General features: G+C 41.4%; 2 long non-coding RNA genes across 2 annotated transcripts in view; one reads left to right on the top strand and one right to left on the bottom strand.

Moving 5' to 3' along the window:
* Window positions 1-23,937, top strand: part of LOC129398598 (uncharacterized) — a 179,663-nt gene that overhangs the window by 132,643 nt on the left and 23,083 nt on the right. The gene's annotated exons all lie outside the window — the stretch shown is intronic.
* Window positions 2,757-23,894, bottom strand: LOC130541738 (uncharacterized). Its single transcript, XR_008955832.2, has 5 exons — window positions 23,227-23,894; window positions 13,801-14,451; window positions 11,421-11,496; window positions 2,938-3,097; window positions 2,757-2,847 (listed from the first exon to the last, which is right to left on the bottom strand). It is a non-coding gene; the product is annotated as an uncharacterized LOC130541738 (long non-coding RNA).

Below are 23,937 nucleotides of genomic sequence, written 5' to 3'. Positions count from 1 at the left end.
GCATAAAATGAGACGGGGGTGTAGGTATGTTAGAAAAGGAGGTGGATCCCATTGGGAGCAGACCAAAGTCTGATCCACACTGAAGGTGTGGTCCTGGTGGGCCAGATCCATGGGAGGGGGCAGGAATCCTTCCCCAAGGGCAGGCCCCTGCAGGAACCAGTGCAGGCTGAGCAGCTTCCCAGGGTCCCTGACCACTCATTCATGGTTTCCTGTGTCTCCAGAGATGTCAGTCATTGACCCTGGGACCCAGCTCTGGGCCCTGCCAACACGACCAGCAGAGGGTTTTCTACCAGAGTTTGCAGTGTGTGTGCCTCGTAGCCCCAGGGTTTGTAGAGGTGACTCAGGTGCTGCTGGAGTCACCTCTACAAAGGGAAGTCGAAAGACAGGTCTCTGGACTCCCAACTTCTGCTCCCACAGTGGCATGGTTTTGTGAGTTGGATGAGAGGATGGGGATACCTGGGCTTACAGGCTTTCTTCTTTGAGCCTGCATGGTTTTCAAATTTCATCTCCGTTACTAACAAGCTGTGTGACTGGGGCCAAGTGATGTAACCTCTTTGTTCCTCCCTTACTGGTCTATAAAAGAGGAATGGTAGTATATTACTGAGGCTTTGTGCATATGAAATAATTTAATTCATGTAAAACACTTAGAAATCAAATGTTAGCATAAAAATTATAACATTATTATTATTATTATCATATAGGTGGTTTGCTTTCTCGGGTTGTGTTTTGCCTGTGGGCTGGAATGACAGGCATCTTGTCCCTTCTCAGCAAAGCTTTGAAACCCTCCCAACCCAGAGGGGCCCCAGGGAAGTGGCACTTTTTGCTTTCATCTCAGAGAGGTGAGAGGCAGGCACAGTTCCAATCCCAGGAGGCACTGGGGCTGGAGAGGGGGGATGGATTTCTTCTAGTTTTTGTTGTTGTTTTAATTTCCAAATGCATTTCTCCAAGGGTTGGGGGAAGCTGAGGAGCGCGGGGAAGTCTGAGCACCCAGGAGCCTGTGTGGCTGTGATTAGATGGCTTAGGCCCAGCAGCAGCAGCTGTTAATCCTGACTATTAATTAGAAGATATGGGGAGAGAATACCAGCCTGCGAGCTCAGTTAAGCCTGAGCAGCACTCTGCCTTCTTCTGCAGCGTAATCCCCTTTGAGACTTGGGAAAGCGTGGGCCCCAAGAGAAGAACCAGGAGGGCCGGCACAGGCAGATACCTGCCATCAAAGGCCCAGATGTCTCTGCTCCCAGAAGTTGCCAGCTCTTCCGTAGGGACAGCACTTTACAGTCTCCTAAGCCCATTCAAATGTGCTTCAAAGGCACCTGTCTTTATTCCTATTTGGAAGGCCAGTAGGGGAGCCTTGGAGAGCCTGTGGGAAATGCAACAATGAGTGTCGGGGTCAGGGCTCCCTGCATGCCTTCACGTCCATGTCTTGCTGTCCATGAGGATCTGGGAGGAGAACTGCTGGTGCATCCCTGGTTTGGAAATCAAAGCCTGTAGGACCCGCCGATGACTTTACAGGTCATTGTGTTTGACCTGATGTCCTTGTTCTTGCTGGCAGGAATGGAGCTGGCCATGCCTAGAGGGAGCAGTTTCCTCTCCCAGCTCTAGAGGTTGCTTTCCAAACTCCATAGCCTGGTCCTCAAGATTCCCTAAACTTACCTCCTGAGGTTCCCCACTGCTGCCAGTGACCCTGTACCTGGACCCATCTCCTTACAGTTTACAGAGAACCCTAGTCCTGATCACATCCTGTCTTCAGCACCACCATGAGAGAAGTCACGCTAGGAATTCAAGTCTCTGATTCTAAAGATGCGAAAGCTCAAGGGGCGACACTGCTCAGGTCAGTTCGTCAGAATGAGAGCAGGGAGCAGGCTTGAGACGCATGTCTGCTGATTCTTCTGTCTGATCCTGAGCATAGGTATCTCCACTTCCATACTTTCCCTCCAGTGACTCCTTGGCCTGAATGGTTTTCCCCACTCCCCTCCCCCTACAGACATCCTCTGTTCATTCAGGACCTAACTCAAGTCTTTTTTTCCAAAAGGTCTTCCCCAGCTACATCATGTCCATTTATCTTCCTTTCTCCTGAACTCTCCTGAACATCATTGATACCATGGGCACATTCTGCACAAGGAGAGGATGTGTCTGGGCACCAGTTCCTGGTTGAGGGAGGGAACATGGAAATGAAATGGAAGGCTGGGGCTCCAGTCCTGGGTTTCATTTCTGACTAGCTGTGTAACCTGGATCAAGCTCTCCACTCCACCTGTCCTGTTTTCCAATCTATGAAATAAGCAGATTTGTCTGTGGTGGGGGATGACTGAGAGTCAGGGATATAGGTGAAGGAGGTATGGGAGAAGGTATGCAAAACTGCTGATTTCTAGGATTACGTCATCTCTGAGGTGAGTTAAAACAACTGCTGAGAACTGATATAGCTAGAGCTGGGCTTTCTTTTCTACCTTCTCCTTTCCCATCTTATCAGAAAGGGCTTCATGGAATTGCCCAGGGAGAATGCAGCAACTGCCAGGACTGAAAGTCCAGAATGTGAACTTTGAAAACAGAACATCCAGACTGAAACTCTGGTGATGATGATGACAATGATGATGATCTCAAAAAATTTTTGAATATTCATCATGTAGTAAATTTTATGTTAAGGCTTTACATGTGTAATCCTAACTACTCTTCACAGAAAAACAGGAACTGTTTTATTTGTTTTACAAGTAAGGAAACAGAGGCTTACAGAGGTTAAATAATTTACCACTCTGCTAGCAGGCAGCATTTTGGGTTTTTAATTCACACTTTGTAATTACTAGTGTTTGCCCTCACTGCAAAGTTACACAATCTCTTCAACACTCAGTTTCCTCCCTGAAAAAGATGGAAATAAAAATATGTACATGTTTATTATTGGTGCTTTGTCTAAGTAATATCACATGTGTGGCATGCTTACTGTTGTACCTGGTCCATTTCAGAGTCTCAGTCACAGGCAGCTTCCTTCCTTACTCAATGAGATGTGTATGGCTTCATAGGGAAGTGGTGCAGTGCCATAAAGCACCTTGCACTCTGGCCACTTTGGGGTCAGTCTACACCAGTTATTCTCTGTCCCATCTACACAGTTCTATATTAAATATAAAAGCATTTACAGATGATCTAGCTCAAATATGTCACTTAACAGATGAGAAAACTGAGACCCCAAAAAGCCAGGGGTCTGCTTAAGATAGCATGGCTTTTTGTAGACACAGAAGGAATTTATATCCATGCCTCATCCCCTCCAGGCAAGGTTCTTTCAGTAATCATCACATTACATGCATTACACATCAAATTGACCATATCTTTTTGCTGTTTTAAACTTTTTATTTTGGGATTATTATACAGTGACATGCAGTTGCAAGAACTAATAAAGAGATTCCCTTTACTCAGTATCCTCGAATGAAAACATTGCGTGTAACTGTAGTACATAGCACAACCAGGGTATTGACATTGGTACAGGCAGAATACAGAGTCTTTGCATCACCCCAAGGATCCGTCATGCCTTTGTATAGACACACTCACTTCCTTCTAATGACCCTCTCTTAACTCCTGGCAACCACTAATCTGTTCTCCATTTCCATAATGTTTTTCAAGAATGTTCCATAATGAGGTTGCCTTTTTTGACTCAACAGAATTCTTTGGAAATTCCTTCAGATTGTTGTATGTATGAATAGTTTGTTCCTTTCTATTGCTTAGGAGTGTTTCATGATATGGATGTACCACAGTTTGTTTAAACAATCATTTGCAGATCTCTTTCACATCTGTGTTGTTTCCAGTTATTGACTATTATGGCTACGGCTGCTATGAACATTCATGTGTAAGTTTTTGTGTCAACAGAAGTCTTCATTTCTTTGGGATAAACATCCAGGAGTATGGTAGTTGCATGTTTACTTTTATTTTAAGAAACTGCCTAAATATTTCCCAGAGTGGTTGTATATTGCTTTTTATACTCTCATTACCAATTTGTGCGTAATCCAGTTTCTCTGTGTCATGGTCAACACTTGGTGGTGTCTCTATTTTTTTTCACTTTAGCCATTCAGTTAGATATCTAGTGATGTCTCATTGTGGTTTTAATTTGTATTCCCCATTGCCTAATGATGTTGAACATCTCATGTGGTTATTTGTGGTTATTTCCAACCTGTATACTCTCTTTGGTGAAATGTTTCTTCATGACTTTTTTTTTTTTTTTTTTTTTTTTTGAGACCGAGTCTCACTTTCTCACCCAGGCTGGAGTGCAGTGGTGCAATCTCAGCTCACTGCACCCTCCATTTCCAGGGTTCAAGCGATTGTCCTGCCTCAGCCTCCTGAGTAGCTGGGATTACAGTTGTATGCTACCATGTCCAGCCAATTTTTGTATTTTTAGTAGAGACAGGGTTTCACCATGTTGGCCAGGCTGGTCTTGGACTTCTGACCTCAGGTGATCCACCCGCCTTGGCCTCCCAAGGTGCTGGGATTACAGGTGTAAGCCAAGGGTCTGGCCCATGACTTTTGCCCATTTTGTAATTGGATTTTTTTTTTTTTTTTTTTTTTTTTTTTTTACCATGGAGGTTTGAGATGTTTTCATATAATGTAGATATCCATTGTTGGAAGTGTGGTTTGCAAATACTCTTGTCCAGTCACTAGCCCATATTTTTATTGTATTAACAGGGCATATTGCAGAGCAAAAGCTTTTCACTTTAATAATGTTCAATTTATTATTATTTTTTGCCTGTGGAAGTCCAATTGTTCTAGCACCATTTGTTGAAAAGGCTATAATTCCTCCATTGAATTGCTCTTGTACTTTTGTCAAAAATCAATTGACTTTATCTGGGTACGTCTATTTCTGCATTCTGTATTCTGTTTCATTTACTTATGCATCTATTCTGCCACAAGTCTTAGTTACTACAGCCATATAAAAATTCTTGAAATTGAGTAGACTAATTTCTTCCCATGCTCAAAATTGTTTTAGCTATTCTACCTCTTTTGCCTTTCCTTATAAATCTTAGAATAATCTTATCTACAACTGTAAAAATCTTGCTAGGATTTTGATAGGAATTGAATTAAACCTGTATATCATTTTGCAGAGGATTAATATCCTTACATTGTGAAGTCTTCTGACCCATGAACATTGTATGTCCTTATTATTTATTTAGATCTTCTTTGATTTCTTTCATCAGCATTTGGTTGTTTTCAGCATACAAGTCTTCAACATGATTGGCTAGATTTACACTTAAGGGCTTCATGTTTTCTGAGAGATTGTAAATGGTGTTGCATTTTTAATTTTGTTGTTCGTGTGTTTATTGCTAGTATATGAAATATAATTGATGTGTGTTTATCTTGTATTCTAGGATCTTCTGTAAGTTTTTCTGTCATTGTTTTGAAGAGGGAGTTGGGAATTACTGTGTATATAGTCGTGTCATCTGCAAATAGGGTCAGTCTTTTCCCCTAAGATTGGGAACAAGATAAAAATGTCTTCTCTCACCATTCCTGTTTGACATAATGCTAGATGTTCTAGCCAGTACAGTAAGGTAAGAAAAGACAAGACATACAGATTAGAAAGGAAGAAATAAAACTGACCTTATTTGCAGATGTCAGTCTTTCACCACTAATATAATGTTACCTGTGGATTTTTGTAGATACTGATTATGAAGTTGAGAAAGTCTCCTTCTATTCCTATTTCTCTGAGAAATTTTATCAGATGGTTTTATTAAAATATTCTATTAAATTCTTTTTCTGTATTGAGTTATGTGATAATATGATTTTTCTTCTTTATCTGGCTAATAATGTAGTTCCTTTTTAGCTGGCTTAGAAGGCTGGTTCAAAGTATTGGACCAGTCTTGTATCCTTGAAATAAACCCCACTTGGCCATGGTGTAGCATTAATTTTTATATATTGCTGAACTCTATATGCTAATATTTTGCTAGGAATTTTTTGTCTATATTTCTAAAAGATATTATTCTATAGTTCTCTCTCTCTCTTTCTTGTACTGTCTTTGTATGGTTTTGCTATCAGGGTAAAACTATCCTCATAAAATTAATTGGGATGACTCCCCCTCACTGTTTCACTTCTGTTTTCCAGAAAATATTTTGTAGAATTTATGTTAATTCTTCCTTAAATATTTGGTAGAATATTTTAATAAAACCACCTAGGCCTAGAGATTTTATTTTTAAGAGTTTTTAAATTATGAATTTGATGTACTTAATAGGTATAGGATATTCAAATTTCCTATTTCTTATTAGATGAGTAGTGGTAATTTGTGTTTTTACAGGAGTCAGTCAGTTTCATCTAAATTATCAACATAATGCGTGTAGAGTTGGACACAATATTTCTATATTATTTTCTGAGGTCTACAGAGTCTATAGTGATAGCCCATGTTTCACTCTTGATATTGACACTGAGTCTTCACTCTTTTTTGTCAGTCTAGCTAGAGGTTTGTCAATTTTATTCATTTTGTCAAAGAATCACTTCTTTGTTTTATTGATTTTTCTTTTTTTTCTGTTTTTATTGATTTCTACTCTTTGTTATTTCATTTTCTTCTGCTTGCTTTGGATTCTTTTGCTCTTCCTTTTCTAAGTTCTTATGGTGGGAGCTTAAATGATAGATTTGAGAGCTTTCCTCATTCCCAATATATATATTTAGTGCCATAAATTTCCTTCTCAGAACTGCTTTAGTTATGTACCAAAAGTTTTGGTATGTTGTATTTTGATTTTCATTTAGCTCAACATATTTTTTCAATTTCATGTGACAGTTCCTCTTTGACTCATGGGTTACTTAAAAGTGCATTGTTTAGAAAATTGGAGGAATCACATTACCTGGACTTCAAATTGTACTACAGAGCTATAGTAACCCAAACAGCATGGTACCGGACCAATGGAACAGAATAGAAAATCCAGAAATAAATCCACACACCCACAGTGAATTCATTTTTGAAAAAAGGTGCCAAAACATACACTGGGGAAAAGAAAGGCTCTTCAATAAACAGTGCTGGGAAAACTGGATATCTACATGCAGAATAATGAAACTAGACTCCTATCTCTTGCCATATATAAAAATCAAATCAAAATGGATTAAATAATTAAATCTAAGACTCCAAACTATGCAACTACTACAAGAAAACATTGGGGACACTCTCCAGGACATCAGTGTGGGCAACAATTTCCTGAGTAATACCCCATAAACACAGGCAACCAAAGCAAAAATGGACAAATGGGATTATATCAAGTCAAAAAGCTTCTGCACAGGGCCGGGTGCAGTGGCTCACGCCTGTAATCCCAGCACTTTGCACGGCCAAAGTAGGTGGATCACGAGGTCGGCAGATCGAGACCATCCTGGCCAACATGGCGAGACCTCGTCTGTACTAAAATACAAAAAAAAAAAATGAGCCGGGTGTGGTGGTGTGTGCCTGTTGTTGCAGCTACTTCGGAGGCTGAGGCAGGGGAATCGCTTGAACCCAGAAGGCAGAGGTTGAGGTGAGCCAAGATGTCACCACTGTACTCCAGCCTGGTGACACAGAGAGACTCCATCTCAAAAATACAATAAAATATAATATAATATAATATAATATAATATAATATAATATAATAAAATAAAATCTTCTGCATAGCAAAGGAAACAGTCAACAAAGTGAAGAGACAAGCTACAGAATGAGGGAAAATATTTGCCACGTATCCATCTGACAGGGGATTCATAGCCAGAATATATAAGGAGCTCAGACAACTCCGTAGGAAAAAAATCAAATAATTCGATCAAAAAAATTGGCAAAAGATTTGAATAGACATTTCTCTAAAAAAGACAAATGGCAAACAGGCATATGAAAACGGGCTCAACATTACTGATCAACAGAGAAATGCAAATCAAAATTATAATAAGAAATGAGATATCATCTCACCCTAGTTAAAATGGCTTATATCCAAAAGACAAGCAATAACAAATGGTGGTGAGGATGTGGAGAGAAAAGACCCCTTGTACACAGTTGGTGTTGGTGGGAATGTAAATTAGTATAACCACTATGAAGAACAGTTTGGAGGTTGCTTAAAAAGTTAGAAATAAAGCTACCACGCAATGCAGCAATCCCAGTGCTGGGTATGTACGCAAAAGGAAGAAAATATGCATATTGAAGAGATACCTGCAATTCCATGTTTGTTGCATCACTGTTCACAGTAGCTAAGATTTGGAAGTGGCTTAAGTGTCCATCAACAGATAAATAGATAAAGAAAATCTGGTACATATATACAGTGGAGTACTATTCAGCCATAAAAAAGAATAAGACTCAATCATTTGCAACAACATGGATGGAACTGGAGGTCATTATGTTAAGTAAAATAAGCTAGGCACAGAAAGGCAAACATTGCATGTTCTCACTTATTTGTGGAATCAAAATCAAAAGAACTGAATTTACAGAGATAGAAGAAGGATGGTTAACAGAGGCTGGGAAGGGGAGTTCAGGGTGGTGGGGAGGTAGGAATGGTTAGTGGGCACAAAAAAAAAAAAATAGAACAAATGAATAGACCTAGTATTTGATAGCTCAGTAGGGTGACTATAGTCAATAATAATTTAATTGTACATTTTAAAATAACTAAAAGTATAATTGGATTGTCTGTAACAAAAGATAAATGCTTGAAAGGATGGATACCCCATTTTCCACGATGTTATTATTATGCATCGCACATTTGTATCAAAATATCTCATGTACCTCTCAAATATATACATGTACTACGTACCCATAAAAATGAAAAATAAAAAATTACAAAAAGACACAATAAAATAAAATTTTTTAAGTGCACTGTTTAGTTTCCAAGTGTTTGGAGATTTTCTGGTTATAATTTTACTACTGATTTCTAGTTTGATTCCATTGTAGCAGAAGGTACTCTTTACAATCCAAATATTTAAAGTTTGTTAAAGTTTGCCTTATAGCCCAGGATATGATTTACATTGGCGTATATTCCATGAGAACTTTAAAAGAATGGATATTCTACTGTTGTTGGGTGGAATGTTATACATGTTGATTATATTCTGTTGGTTGATGACATCGTTGACTTCTTTTATATCCTTGCTGATTTTCTGTCTAGTTTTTAAATCATTTGCTAAAAGAGGAGCATTGAAGTCTCAAACTATAATTGTGGGTTTACCTAGTTCTACTTTTAATTGTATAAGTTGCTGCTTCACATATTTTACAGCTCTGTGGTTGGTACATACATATGTAGGATTGATATGTCTACTTGCAGGATTGACCCTTTTATTATTATATATATCAGACTCTGTCTCTGGTAATTTTCTTTGCTCTGAATCCTATTTCATTGGATTTTAATATAGTCATCCTTCCTTTCTGTTGGTTAATGCATTCACAATATGTCTTTTTCCATCCTTTTACATTCTACTTATTTATGTAGTGATATTTGAAGTAAATTTTATAGATGGCCTATAGTTGGGTCATGTTTTAATATATTTTACCAGTCTCTATCTTTTAATTGGTATATTTAGATCATTTACATTTAATATAATTATTTATATGCTAGGGCTCAAGCCTGCATTTTTGCTTGTTTTCTATGTTTTCTTCTTGTGTTCCTTGTTTATATTTCTCTATTTGGTTTTTCTTGTCTTCTTGTGTGTTAATTGAACATTTTATGGAATTCATTTTTTCATTTATCTATGGTGCTTTTAAATGTATGGGCTCCTTGGAGGTTACCTTAGGTAATAAGTTAAATAGACTTTTCTCAGTCTACTTGAATCATTTTATCAGTCCACATGAAAAAGTTTTATCTCCCTTTATATCCTTGTACCCTCCCTTGTTTGTAATATAATTTAAATATTTTCTCTACATTTAGAACTACTTCAGATGGTATAATTTTTCATTCAACAATCAAATATAGTTTAGAAAACTCAAGAAGAAACTGAGACTATTGTATTTACCCATTTTTTTTTTTTTTTTTTTTTTTTTTTTTTGCTTACCATGTTCTTTCTTCCTCCCTACATAAATGTAGATTATTGGTACAGTCCCAGAAGTTCCTGAGTATCTGTAGGTTTTTTGTTTGCTTGTTAGATTTTTTCTTCCAGTATATTTTTTTCTTTGTTGTTAAGATTGGGTGATTTTTTTTTTCTTTTTTTGTGAGGCAGAGTCTTGCTCTGTCACCCAGGCTGGAGTGCAGTGGTGCAATCTCAGCTCACTGCAACCTCTACCTCCTAGGTTTAAACAATTCTCCTGCCTCAGCCTCCCAAGTAGCTGGGATTACAGGTGCACACCACCATGCCTGGCTAATTTTTAGTTTTGTATTTTTAGTAGAGACAGGGTTTCACCATGTTGGCCAGGCTGGTTTTGAACTCCTGACCTCAAGTGATCTGCCCATCTTGGCCTCCCAAAGTGTTATGATTACAGGCATGAGCCACTGTGCCCAGTGAAGATTGGATGATTTCTATTGTTCTTTCATTTCATGAATTCCTTCCTTGGACTCTTTCATTCTTTTGAGCCCATTTATTAAGCTTATTTCAATTATTGTATTTTGCATTTCTGAAATTTCCATTTTGTTCTCTTTGATAGCTCCTATTTCTTTACTGAGACATTCTATATGTATTTCATTTCCAGTGGGCTCGTGATTGCTTATTTGAGTATTTTTATGATGGTTGCTTTAACATCATTGTCAGATAATTGTAACATCTCTGCCACATTTGCTGTTGGCATCTATTGGTTGCCTTTTTTCATTTAATTTGAGGTTTTCCTGATGCTTGGTATGACAAGCAATTTTCTGTTGAAACCTGGATATTTTGGGTTATGTTATGAGACTATGAATTTTGTTTAAAAATCCTATTTTAGCTAGCTTTCTTTAATACCATCCAGGTAGGGAAGGGGTTGTGCTATCTTGCTGCTGCCGACTACAAATAAAAGTCCAGGTTTCCAACTTGGGTTCTGTTGCTACACCCAAGGAGTGTGCTTCCTGTTACAGAGATGTTACAGGCCTAGCTCCCTGCTAGGCCTCCATTGATAAGTCTCTGGTTGGGAGGGGTTGGAGCAACTCATTACTATTCCTTCTGTGTTCTATACTGACAGTAAGTGGGCAGCAGAGTGTGGCTTACTATCCCCTGGTAGGTAATGCTGAGTTGATGTTCAGGCCCCCTACTTGCTCTTCTCTGCTACTACCCCAGCAGAAAAGCTGGGGTTCCTCAGTATACCTAACAAGACTGTAAGCCTAGGCTCCCTACTCTACTTTTGCTGGCATGAGTGGAGGTGAGATTACTGTCTTTTCTGTAGCGTTTGACTGAAGTAGAGCAGTTATTGTCTAAAAGTTTTATGTCTTTCTAGGTTGTTCTTTTCCTACTTGTTTGGCTAGAAAAAGCAGACTTTTGTTTAATCCTCGCCTACCTATTGGTATTTCTGGGTTGCTGGTGTTTCAGTTCCAAATAGGAGTGTACAAAGCAAAAAGGAAATTCACGAAACTTACCCTCATGTTGTTCCTTAGGTTCTGAAGTCCCCAGCCAGTTTCCTTCTTTTCTTCATTCTTCAGAGTTTTCTTACATCTGTTTTATATATAACATGCAGGATTTTTAGTTACTTTGTGGGAGGAATAAGGAAAAGTGTGTCTAGTCCATGGAAATCCCAGATATATATTTTATCATTGCTGTTGTTGTATCAGAGGGAAATTCCATTTAGGTAAGTGAATTTTCAAAGGAAAACTTTGTTAGGAATACATAAAATAGTGTCAGGAAATATGGGGCAAAATCTGTCAATCCAGCAACATTTTTGATTGTCTTCCTGGCATCATCTTTTTAGGCAGTCCTCATTTTTCAGTGCCTCTTAACTCATGCCCCATAAATGGTCTTCTTCTGGAGTGTGAGTTGTCTGTAACCCCCCTCTGAAATTATATATAAAGTTTTGTAGTTCGTGCATGTACATGTTTATCTGTACAGGTTATAAACTTTTCAAAAGAGTCTCCAAGGGCATATAGCTTCTCAAAGTTAAGACTCTCTGCTCTAGGAACTGTAAATGTTACCCTTTTTCAAAATACCATCACCATGCTTCCCATGCAGGCCGCTTTGCCTCTCCTGTAGTATGCTTTGGCATTATGCCATTGAGAGGCTCAGATTAATAGTCTAACAAATGTCATTATGGGGATTTTGCTAAGAATGTTTTCCTCTAGAGCATTGTGTCCTCTTCATGAGGGCCCATGGAAGAAATTCCTCTTGAGCATCATCATCAGGAAGAGCTGAGTTCTGCTTTTCTGCTTACAACTGACATTCTTTAAAAAAATTTCTTTCTATTATAGGCAGTTTGCTTCTTGTAACCATGTGTTTTATCCTTTGTTTTGGCTGTTGGGAAACCCAGATTCACATTTTGAAGCACTCAATTGCCACAGTACCGGATCTAATGGTCTGCATTCGATGGTCTGTATGCTAGTTTTTCCCTTATTTTTATTGCCATATTTTCCTCTCATAACCTCCTTAACAAATAACTCTCTTGAGTATTTATTTCATTCTTGTATATTGTGGGCATTTTATACACAATGTCAAGTACTTATAGTAACGAGCAAGAATAGATAGATGGATAGACAAATAGACAAGTAGACTTATCCCTTGAGCAGTGTTGAGGTCTAGTCTATCCAAATGCCATGGCCTCAGCACAGTGACCAGGGTGCCTCGTGCTCAGTCATCATTCCCCAGCTGCCTTTTTACTGTTGCACATACCTGCAAGGGAAGAATGCTTGTCCCTAAGCTGAAGTCCTGCCTTACCCCCAAATTCCCAAGTGGGCTCGTTTGAAGGTGGTAAGAAAAGAGGGTACCTCCTTAATAGGGTAGAAAAAGTGATAAGTCCTGGAGCCTACTTCCTGTCTCTTTTCATCAGCACCACCTGCTTGATGGGCTCTCTTCACTATAGACCCTTCGAAAGTAGGTCCAAAATATACAAGTGGAAGAGAGGAAGCTACCCTCTTCCTATGTTTCCTATCTTCCCTCTAGCCAATCACTCTCTCAAGAGATCATTTTATAGGATTATTTTATTCTGTTCCCCACTCCATTGTCAAGGCCGGCAGAGCTGCAGTGCTTTAGGGGATCACGGCTCCTGGCCACTTGCAGCATGAAGTGGAGTTGTGCTCACTTTGGGGCTTCCTGGTTGTCCCCAAAAAACCATGGAGACTTTCACAACTAGCATATACTGTTTCTAGTATTTACACTTGGTGTCTTCCCCTGCAGAATGGAGATAATAAAATATTAACTGCCTCACAGGGTTGAGGTGACCTGTAACTTCACTGGTAATCTCCACCTGTAATCCTTACCTATGATTCTCACCTTACAGGTGAAGATTTAAATTAGATAATATAATTAAAATTGCTGTGTAAGTTATAAGACATCATAAAGATGCTAGTTGAGATTACTATCATTATTATTATCATTGCCACCAAACACACCTATTTCTTTCCCACCTTGGAGTCTTGGCTCATACTCTTCCTCTGCAGTGTGTCTCTCTCCTGGTCTCAGGTCAGTCTTAGTCTGTCTCTCAAATACTTCTTACTCCCCAGCCTGTCAGTGGAGTGTCAACTTCTCCTCTATCTCACTTGTGTTCTGTAAGACCTTAAAGAACTAAACTAGTGATTCTCAAACCATAGAGCACTTAAGAATCACCACAGAAACTTGTTAAAATAAAGATTCCTGGACTCTACCCTATTTTTTAACAGGAATCTCAGGCATTTCTAATACAGGTGGCCCAACTGCTAAGCCCCTTCCTGACCATGGAGGATCCCATGGTCAGGAAATATAGGTCTTTATGTTAGTTTGCCAGGGCTGCCATAAGGTACAATGGAGGGTGTGGCTTAAACAACGGAAGTTTACCTTCCTTGTGATTCTGGAGGCTGGAAGTCAGAGATCAAGGTGTTGGCAGCGTTGGTTTCTTCTGAGGGCCGTAAGGTCAGGATCTGTTCCAGGCCTCTTTCCTTGGCTTACAGATGACTATCTTCTCCCTGTGTCTCTTTATATCATTTTCCCTCTGTGGTTGTGTCTGTGTCCCAATTTCCTCATTTTATAAGGACACCAATCACACTGGATTAGGAACCACCCTCATGAGCTCATTTCAATGTAATTTCCTTTTTAAAGACCCTATCTCCAAACATGGTCACATTCCCTTATGAGGGGTTAGGACTTCAACATATGAATTCTAAAGGGGCACAATTCAGTCAGTAATAGTTAGACACCCAAGGCAGTATTTCTGAAGACCCTTTGGAAAAATGAACAGGATTTATGTATCTGTTAGGACTGAGTTTAGCTGCAAATAACAGAAAGAAAACAGCAGTAGCTTAACAAAATAGAAGCTATTTTTTTCACCTGACAATAAATCTCAGGTGAAAGTCCAGGACTGGTTGAACAGTCCATGATACCCTGCAGGAGACTGGCTCCTTTTATTGTTCTGTCCTGGCATCCTTATCATGTGACTCTCTTTGGAGGCCAGAATATGAATGCTGCATCCATGGGAATCTCTTTTCCATTCTGGTCAGGAAGAAGGGGTAAGAATAAGACAAAAGCTATGTGTCAGCTGAGTCAGCTGTTGTACACCTATTTGTATATACAAATATATTGATATGTACATATACAACAGCCTTCCAGGAAGTACAGCCCGGAGATACTCACTTCTACCTCATTGGCCACTACTAGTTCACATGTCCATGATAGGTAGGAGGGAGGAAATATGCCAGAAGACTCAATAAGACAAAGAGAGATGCAGAAGGTAGCACAGACAAGGTCAGACGTTAGAAATCAGGAAAAGCAAACAAACAAAACAAAACTAGGAGAATAGGGAGAAAGAGAAATGAATCCCAGACAAGAGATGTAGGCAATTAGTGTTCTTTGCAAAAGACCTTGCAGCAAGAACTGTGTGTGGCATTGTGGAGCAGCCATTCCTGTAGATCTAACCCTGGAGCAGGGATAACCTTCACCTTCCTATGGGGCTGGATCTGCTTTCCCAGGTGGAAGCAGTTAGTCACTCTCAGCCAGAATGTAATTGCTAATACCACTCCCACTTACTCGTAAATTGTCCTATAGTTAACCTTCATCTGGGCTCCAGCTGGAAGCCCACTCCTGCTGTGCAGAAGGCACACCCAGCAGTGCTGAAATCTCCCCAGGTTTTGTCTCTGGAGTTGCTGCTTCTGACAAGATGGTGCTAGACAGGATAAAAAAGAGACTCCCACTTCTGGCACATATTCTTTTCCACGGTGCACGGGGCTAAGATGATTAAGCAATTATACTTTGACAGGTTTATTTCTCAAAATATCCTAGGATGACTTTGTTGCACACAGCCTCCTCTTCAGGAATCATGGGAAGTACTGCTGATGTCTGTCATGATGTTTGGGTGAAGACAGAATGAGAGTGCACAGCAAAGAGGTTAAGTCAGCCCAGAGGCTCCTCTCTGAGTCAGCACCAGGAGCTGAGACAACTTATCCTTCTAGTGGATCACTTCTTTTCAGGTCTCAGATCCATAATCTCCACTACATAGAGGAAACTCTGATACTATAACTGCAGGTCTGTAAACATACACCTTTTAGATTACCCATCAATTTCTTGAAAGATGCAAAGAAAGATAAGATGGGTCAGTCCTGCAAGTCCCTCTCGATGGCTCCAAGTATGGTAAAACCTAGAATTGTCCTGGACACCATCATTGCTAGCTAAAGAGCCTTTCCTACAAGGTTGGCCCTGTGATGTGAGGTTCAAGGGCAGCAGATGGTTAAAAATGGTTATGCACAAATATTGTCTGCATGAGCACAGATGGATGCCGGATAATGGAGAGAGCACCATAAAGAGAGGCAGGAAGTTTGAGCTCTGCAGGTTACCTGTGAGAGTCTCCATACCAGTAACTTTGCCTCTCTGGTTTGATCTTGATGCTTCCTTCAGTCTCCAGGAGATTGCCCTTCTTTCCCTCACTGAATTTCTGCCTTACATAATTTTTTGGCAATGCCCAACAGGTAAAGGAATGGAGGCACAGTGAACCTAGGACAGGCTAAGAGGTTAGATGTGCAATATTAGCTCTGTAAGGACCCAGAAGACAAGAATGCAGGGTTTTGAATCCAAGAGGAAGTGATGAGTACCAATCCAAGGGTGTCGCCAAATGAAAGAGATAGGAATAACTAAACTGTTTTTCCTACTTTTGCACTCAACACTCGAAATGATACTTCATGTCTGACACCAGATGTGTCAGGGTTTACCAAGCAGTTCTCCAATGGACCTCAACTCCTAAAAGTTAGCCCAGTTCTAACACTATCTACCAGCAGTCAGCATCCATTCTCACAAGTTAAGGGCTCAGTTCCACAAGACTGCCTCCACTTCACATGTCTGTTGTGAGTCTCAGGTTGACTAGCTATAAATCAGAGTTCTCCTCTTTAGGTTCAATTAATTTACTAGGATGGCTCACAGAATGTAAAGAAACACCTTACTTCTGTGTACTCATTTATTATAAAGGATATCACAAAGGATACAGATTGACAGTCAGATGGAAGAGATGCACAGGGCAAGGTAGGGGAGAAGGGGCGTGGAGCTTCCATGGATACGTGGATAGTTCCTTGCACACCTTGGAGCTATCCAAAGTGTGCCACCCTCTAGGAACTTCCATGCATTCAGCAATCCAGAAGCCTTCTGAACTTTGTTCTTTTGGGTTTTGATGGAGGCTTTATTATGTAAGTATGATTGCTTAAATCATTGGCCATTGGTGAGCAATTCAACCTTCAGCCCTTCTTCCCTCCCCAGAGGTTGGAGGGGTGGGACCGATAGTTCCAACCCTCTAATCACATGGCTGGTTCCCGAAGCTATCCAGGAGCGCACCAGGAGTCACCTCATTAAAATAAAAGATGTTCCTATCACCCAGGAAATTCCAAGGGATGCAGGGGCTCTGTGTTAGAAGCTCCTGTCTCTCGGGAAATCACAAAGGTCTTAGGAGCTCTGTGTCAGGATGTGGGGCCAAAGGCCAAATATTAGAATAAAAGATCTCCAAGTTTCCCTACCCATAAGAGTTTTAGGAGCTCTATGTCAAGAACTGGACAGCGACATATATATCTATTTCTTATTATTTCACACTGAGGGACTCGGGTGAGGCAGACAAGCCGTTACAGACAGATCTCAGCCTGATCTGTCTGAGGCCCAGATCTCAGCCTGACGTCAAGCACTGGTGCATCTGGACTTAGGGAAGTGGAAGTGCCAAAGCAGCTGGAGAGCATCAAAGGAGTGGGGCACAGGCTCCCAGGTCTGGAAGGGTGGCTGACACTGAGACCCCCAGATGGGGAGCCACTCCAGGTTGAAAGGGCCTGCCTGATAAAGAGTTTCCCTAAAAACCACCAAGGTCAAGGGGGCTAAAATTCAAATGTCTCCAGGGGCAAGGCAAGTAATAAAACAATAGCTAGGACGTCCTTACAGTAAAGCAAGCTAGGTTCAGGAAAAATTCCTGAGTACTCTATTTGGAAATTAAGCAGCAACATTGTTTCACTTCCTTCAAAAAAAACATATTCTTGCCCCTGGATTGAGATCTTTGCTTTCTAGGTCTATTTTTGTTTTCCCACTTCTAATAGAGATTGTGGAGTCGAAAGCGTACATGTTCTTTGAAAAAATGGCAAATCCTGTTGGGCCTCTTTCCACAAGTAGTGAGGATCAAATTGTAGAGTATGTCCCCTGATGTATACTGTTGAAAGGAAGCTGACTGCTGTTACTCCACACCTCTAGACTGCCATCATGTTGAACATCGGCTCAATACTCTCAGACCTTCAGATGTTTTTAAGAAAGTCAAAATCTGGATTTTTAGGTGAAATCTCCAAATATTTAAATGTTGGCTTTTAAGGAAGAAAAGTCATAAAATACACACAAAATATGTCAGTCAGCTACAAGTGTTTGATTTCTATCGTGGATGGAGGCAGTGGCTTTGGCTTTTAGGAACTGGGGAGCGGCCAAGGTAGGGGTTGAAGCTGATTACTGATTTGTCCTAAAAGAACAGATTGCATAAAATTACCTAGATTCTATAGCATCCATTGCTTGATATATTCAGAAGGCATAGTTTTTGCAGGCATCCCTCAGTACAGCAGGCAGTATTGACAGGTGCCTGCAGACATAAGCTGCCTGGCATCCACAAGAATTTCCCAAGTGTATGTAATGATTGGGTGGTAGAAAGTAAAACATTTTGACATTAGGTTGAGCTTCTCTATTTTCCAATATACGATGCATACTATTCCCCCTATGAATTCATTAAGTCCTGGAGACTGTGATATTTGCCGGAATACAAAAAACAATCGGCTCCAACCAGAACATAAATTGCAACGTAGAAAAACTTTTGTAATTTAATTTTCAAGTGAATATAAAGAGGTTGTATGTGACTATAGCTTCAATGCACTAATAATAGGATGCAAATGAGATAGGAACATATTCATTCTCAGGAGGTGGGCAGGAGGGGTGGTGAGGGAGAGACAGCTTGCTGGTTGGAAGAAAGGCCACCTTTGTCCATTCTGTATCTATGTAAAGCCAATAAAAGGAAAGTGAACCAAGTGTCTAGGCTATTAATTACTGATTTAATATTAAAATGCAGATTTCCCACTGCTGAGATCCAACTTGGCTAATTTAATAGTAAGAAACTGTGCCTGTGTTTGTGTACGTGCACAGGTACACTGTGATGTGTGGAGACATCCAGCCACCTTTGCAGGCAGCTGAGCAAACTGTGCTCTGCTGGCTTAGCCTGTGTCTACATGGGCAATCCCGCTTGCTCATTTATATTGAAGACTCATTAGAGCAGTCAAACAACTCTGGATTTGCTTTTCCTGAGCAATTGAACTGAGCAGATAAATTAAATCTGTATTTAGGCTCAATGTAGGATTAGCCATCCCTTCCCTTCTTTTAAGGACTGTCTAAGAAAAGACAGTCCTTAAAGAAATAAGAACACAGCACTCTGAGGTCCTTGGAGAATCTGCTGGGTATCCCACTGTGCAAGGCAAGTCATGCTGAGGGCCCGATGGTGAGGACACTATCTTCCTACTCTGCTCTCTCTCAGACATCTCTGCACCCTGGCTCCCAGGCATCCAGGCTCCGAGGTCATGCTTTGTCCTTTTAAGGAAAAATCCATGTTACAGGAACACAGGCTTGGTAGAAGCTTTCAGGGCCATACTCTCACTTTATGATGCAAAAAACTGAGGGGAGAGAGGGCGAGAGCGAGACAGCGAGAAAGCGAGAGCGAGCAAGCTTGTCCAACATCAACTCCTCAATCTAAGGCTTCTGATTTCAAGCTAGCTCTGTTTCCCAAGCAGCTGTCCCTTAAGAAATCTGTTCCTGCCATGCCCCACTTTGGCTCTCTAGGGTCACGTCCACCCTAGGTTGAAATGTTTGGACTTTTGGGGGACCTTTCAGTCTCCTCTAGTCTTTGGAGAACATATGCTTCCAACCTTTCTTTCTAAGAATCATCCAGGAGGCTGGGTCTTCTGAGCCGCTTCAGGGGGCATGCAGAGTGTGGGGTAGGCTCAGTCCTACCATGGGGCCCAGTGGGGTGACGCATGAGCCCCTCCCCTCCAGAGTCGTTTAGAGGAGATGACACTGTTGCTGGGGAAAATGTTTCTTGCACCTCTTTCCAGTAACTCCTTCTTTACCCACCCACAACTTCACCACTTTTAGCTCCCCTTCTTTCTGGAAGAGAAAAGTGCTTTCTTCTTTGTGGATAAATCTAGTGTCGCTTGATTAATACATCAGCAATCGACCAGGATGACAGATGTACATAGTGGCTAAAGATGCAGCTGCTGGTGTCAGACCCAGTTGGAGTTCTAGCTCTGACACTTATTAGCTGTGTGACCCCAGCTAAGTTACTTAGTGTCTTTGAATCTATTTTTCTAGACATAACATTGGAAGTGATAATATTCTTGGTTGCTATGAGGATTAAATGCGATAATGCATGTAAAGTACTTAGAATAGTGCCTGGCACATAGTAAGCATCCTGTAAACATTCCTTACGAATACTATTACTATATCGTATTAGTATACTGTACTCTGCAGAAGCACCTGCATTTTCAGAGAGACACGGCTGTGAGAAGGTGATGCTTAATTCAACAGGATGCCACACCTGATCATGAGCAGTTGGGTATCAGGCACCATCAGGAGGTCTTTATTTTGGAGGAGAGACTTATTGGAGCACCTCAACATTCTCCCACACTGGATCCCTGGCATTACTCTGTGCATAAGGCCAGGCAAGCCAAGACGGCAGATGCCTAGCGAATGGGCCAGAGTTGGCCATCTTTGTGAACCACAAACAAAGTAGCCCAAGAGGGAAAAGTCACAGCAACAGAGAGCTCGGCTGGGAGTTTCTCGGAAAGCTGGAGGCAGCCCAGGGCCTCGTGTTCCTAGAGCTTTCCGCCTCTCTTTCCTGGATTTTTTCCAGCCCTAAGCGGTTCTATTTTTCAGCTTTGGCTCTTGCCTGACATTTGAAGGATGAGCTATTAACGATACTAAATTAATAACGGTTATAGAGTATATTTGAGAAGATCATAAAAAAAATCAGTAATGTCATCATGTCAAGCAAAGTTTCTGATGGTTTTTTTTAAATTATGCATGTCTTTTATTTTTTTCCCTTCCAACATTGATCCAGAGCTTTCAGAGGGACATTAATCTACCTGACCACATCAGAATCCTTAATTATTCACCTCCAGCAATATATCTAATTCTACAGAAAGTCCCCATGGACTTGCCATTGTTGACGTGGAACCCGGCAGCTCAGCTCTGTCCATCTGCTCGCCAAGCCCAGCCCCTCACACCCCTCAAAGACACAAGCTACCTCCCTGACTTCTTCTCTGCTTTGACACACAGATGCCCAAGCTTACAATTCAGGGAAGTATAATTTCTCCTAGTGTGATAACTGTAGAGGCGATTTCCCCCTTGCGGAAGGACAAATTGGGGCTGAGGAAAGGATAGTAAACTTAGGGATTGTGAGCCCTCATCTGCAGGACTCTGGAGCTGGAGACCCTGAGCAAGTTGTTCAGACTTCCGCCTCTGCTTGTGCCTTAGTCAAATGAACTCTGTGGCTGCCTCACTGACCTCAGTGCTGATGAGAGCCAATTAAAGTCACGGAAAGCCCATTTTAGACCAGCAGAGCCAGGGAAATGCAAAAGAATAAAGAAAATACTAACGCTGGTAATGACAGTCATGAGAATATGAGATAGAGTCACTCAGTGGCCGGCAAGTCCTTTGCTGGAGAGAGTGGAAGCCTCTCCCAGTTGCTGAGAGGGTCAGACAAGAGTGCAGAGCTTCATTGCATAGGCGTCTTTTAGTGGAGAAAACAGTTACTATGGTGATGCTTTGTATAAAGCCTTCATGGGGCAGCTTCCCAATGCTCTCAAGTGGGTAGGGAGGGAGGCTAGGGCAGAACAGTTCAAATTGGCAGTGTGAGTGAGCTTAGATGCCCCATTCCTCTGTCCTCCACAAGGCGATGGGCAGTACAGGTAGGATCTCAAAATCGGTTCCATTCTGTGTCTCTGTCTCTCTCCTCTCTGGCTTACTCCCTATCTCCTCCCTTTTCCTCTCCCTCCTGTTCTCTTCTCCTTTCTTCCTCCCCCCTTTTCTCCAATCAACACATGATCTGCTAAGTGTCACTCAACAAGCATTCTAGTGAGAGTTTTGACTGTGTCATTTGAGGACTGGAAATCACTGCTGCCGTTAGGGAGGCTTGGAGTCTAGTTCAGAAGAGAGGACTCATTCAGGGCTACTAGGGAGGGGTGAAGGATTCACCGCCTCAATTTCAGGAACCCACATTTATCAGGGCATGTTTCTAAAATTATTTTTTACTATGACCTCAAAAAAAAAAAAAAACCTCTGTGAAACAAACAGTCAAGAGGTTTTGGGAATTTGGGTAGTTAACTCTAGAAGAGTTGAATTTGGACCCTCTGATATGGTTTGGCTGTGTCCCACCCAAATCTCATCTTGAATTGTAGCTCCCATAATTCCCATATGCTGTGGGAGGGACCTTGTGGGAGATAATTGAATCATGAGGGCAGTTTCCCCCATACTGCTCTCATAGTAGTGAATAAGTCTGACAAGATCTGATGGTTTTATAAGGGATTTCCCCTTTCGCTTGTCTTTCTCTCTTGCCTGCCGCCATGTAAGGCACGACTTTGCTCCTCCTCACCTTCTGCCATGATTGTGAGGCCTCCCTAGCCATGTGGAACTGTGAGTTCATTAAACCTCTTTTTCTTATAAATTACCCAGTCTGGGGTATATCTTCATCAGCAGCATGAAAACAGACTAATACACCCTCCAACAGGAGGGGAAGGCAGGCATTACTTGGCAGATGGGGAACTGACTACAAGCAAGGAAATGGTTGGTGCTGCCTGGGCCCATGCATCAGTGGACTGGAAGGCAGGAAGGAGAGAGGCTTTTATGGGGGCAGGGGAGGCAGGTCACCACGAAGAACCACTCAAATGTTCTCACCCTAGCCCAAGGTCAACAACTCATTTCCTAGTTCCTAGAATCCATATTCAGTATATTCTTGTAAGTGAATGAAAGAATAAATGCATGCAGGAAAGGCTGCCTTGAATAAAAGAGGTAGAACAGTGGAAGTACAAGAATTCGAAAAGCACAGCCATCCAAGGGCCCAAAAGTATTGTAGCTCTAGTAGGAGAAGTTTAATAGGGAGAGATGGCAATGCTAGCCCCACAATCGTGCCCATATCAACCCATGTTCATAGGAGAAACTGACCAGCAGTTGAAATTCCAATTCTGACTGGGGAGCTTAAAAAAATATTGATCTTAGCCTCAGTGACTGATTTAATTGGTCTGGGGTGTGGCCTGGACTTTGGACATTTTAATAAGTCTCCAGTGATCCTAATGAACAGATAGATAGATTTGGGAATCATCAGTTCAGGAAGAAAATAAGACTAATTGAAACTAGGGTTTGTACCGGGAAGCCATGGTAGGGTGTTTTATTGAGTGACTTATAATAAACCCATTTTCTCAAGAAAATTATAGGTCTGGGAATGTAGGTTTGTTCTGAAAGGAAATGAGAAGTGTCAGCAAATAAATGGGTTCCATGTGTACAGCTAAGTTCCCGTGAAATCCTCTAAGGTCAGTCACATCCTTATATAATCCTAGGCTGGAGTCACAAGGTCAAGTCTCAGCCCTGTAAGGAGCCATAAGACTGCAAGTTAGCAAGTGTTAACTTTTGTTGCACACCTACTCTCTCAGACTCAGAGAGGGCCAAATCCACTCACACTATATATTTTAATGTTCCCAGAAACCCTTAAAGGTGGGAACTCCAGAGTAGACATACAAGAGGCAGTGGAGTTCCAGTTTAGATGCCACTTCCTTAGAGGGACTTCCCTGAAGTCCAGAGAAGTCTTGCTTCAGAATTCTCACTGCTTTCCATTTGCTGAGAGCAATCTGCTAATGACTTCTAATTACCATGTTGTTGCCATCCTCATTGGAGTCCATGAGTGGAGAAAGCTGTGTGTTTTCTTCAACCTCATCTTGGTATCTCTGCTGCCTGACGTAAGGCTTGGCTTCGAGTAGTGGCTCTCTAAGCCTATATAAAGAGGAAGGCTACAAATAAATGAATTAATGAATAGATGAATGATTATATAGTTCCATGCACTGGCACGAATAGGAAGAGAAGCTATTCGGTTGGTATGGAACATATTCCTGGTGTCACAAATGACACTACAGGGGCAGCCACAGGGTAAAACTAAGCCGAATGAGTTTGTATCCAATGTGCCATTCTTTCCCATGAGTCCCTGACAGCCCCATCTTCCAGTCAGCACTACAGGGCCTTGTGGGTAAAGAAATGCACTTTGCTGCCCCAGGGGAGTGAGTCTGAGGCTCTTCAGGCAGCAGCTGGATTTGAAGGCTTTCTTTTCTGCTCTGGGATTAGGGGACCAAAGGACCCTGGACCACAGACTTTAAGAAGGCCCTCACTCTCAGGTGCTCACCCTGCCCTCGCATGCCCCTGAGGGCCAGCGCCTCCTTTAAGTCCTGCCTCACAGGC

The sequence above is a fragment of the Pan paniscus genome, chromosome 7 (genome assembly GCF_029289425.2).
Source record: "Pan paniscus chromosome 7, NHGRI_mPanPan1-v2.0_pri, whole genome shotgun sequence".
Classification (NCBI taxonomy): domain Eukaryota; kingdom Metazoa; phylum Chordata; class Mammalia; order Primates; family Hominidae; genus Pan; species Pan paniscus.
Note: the sequence above shows the minus strand (reverse complement) of the source record. Positions and strands in the feature narration are given on the sequence as shown.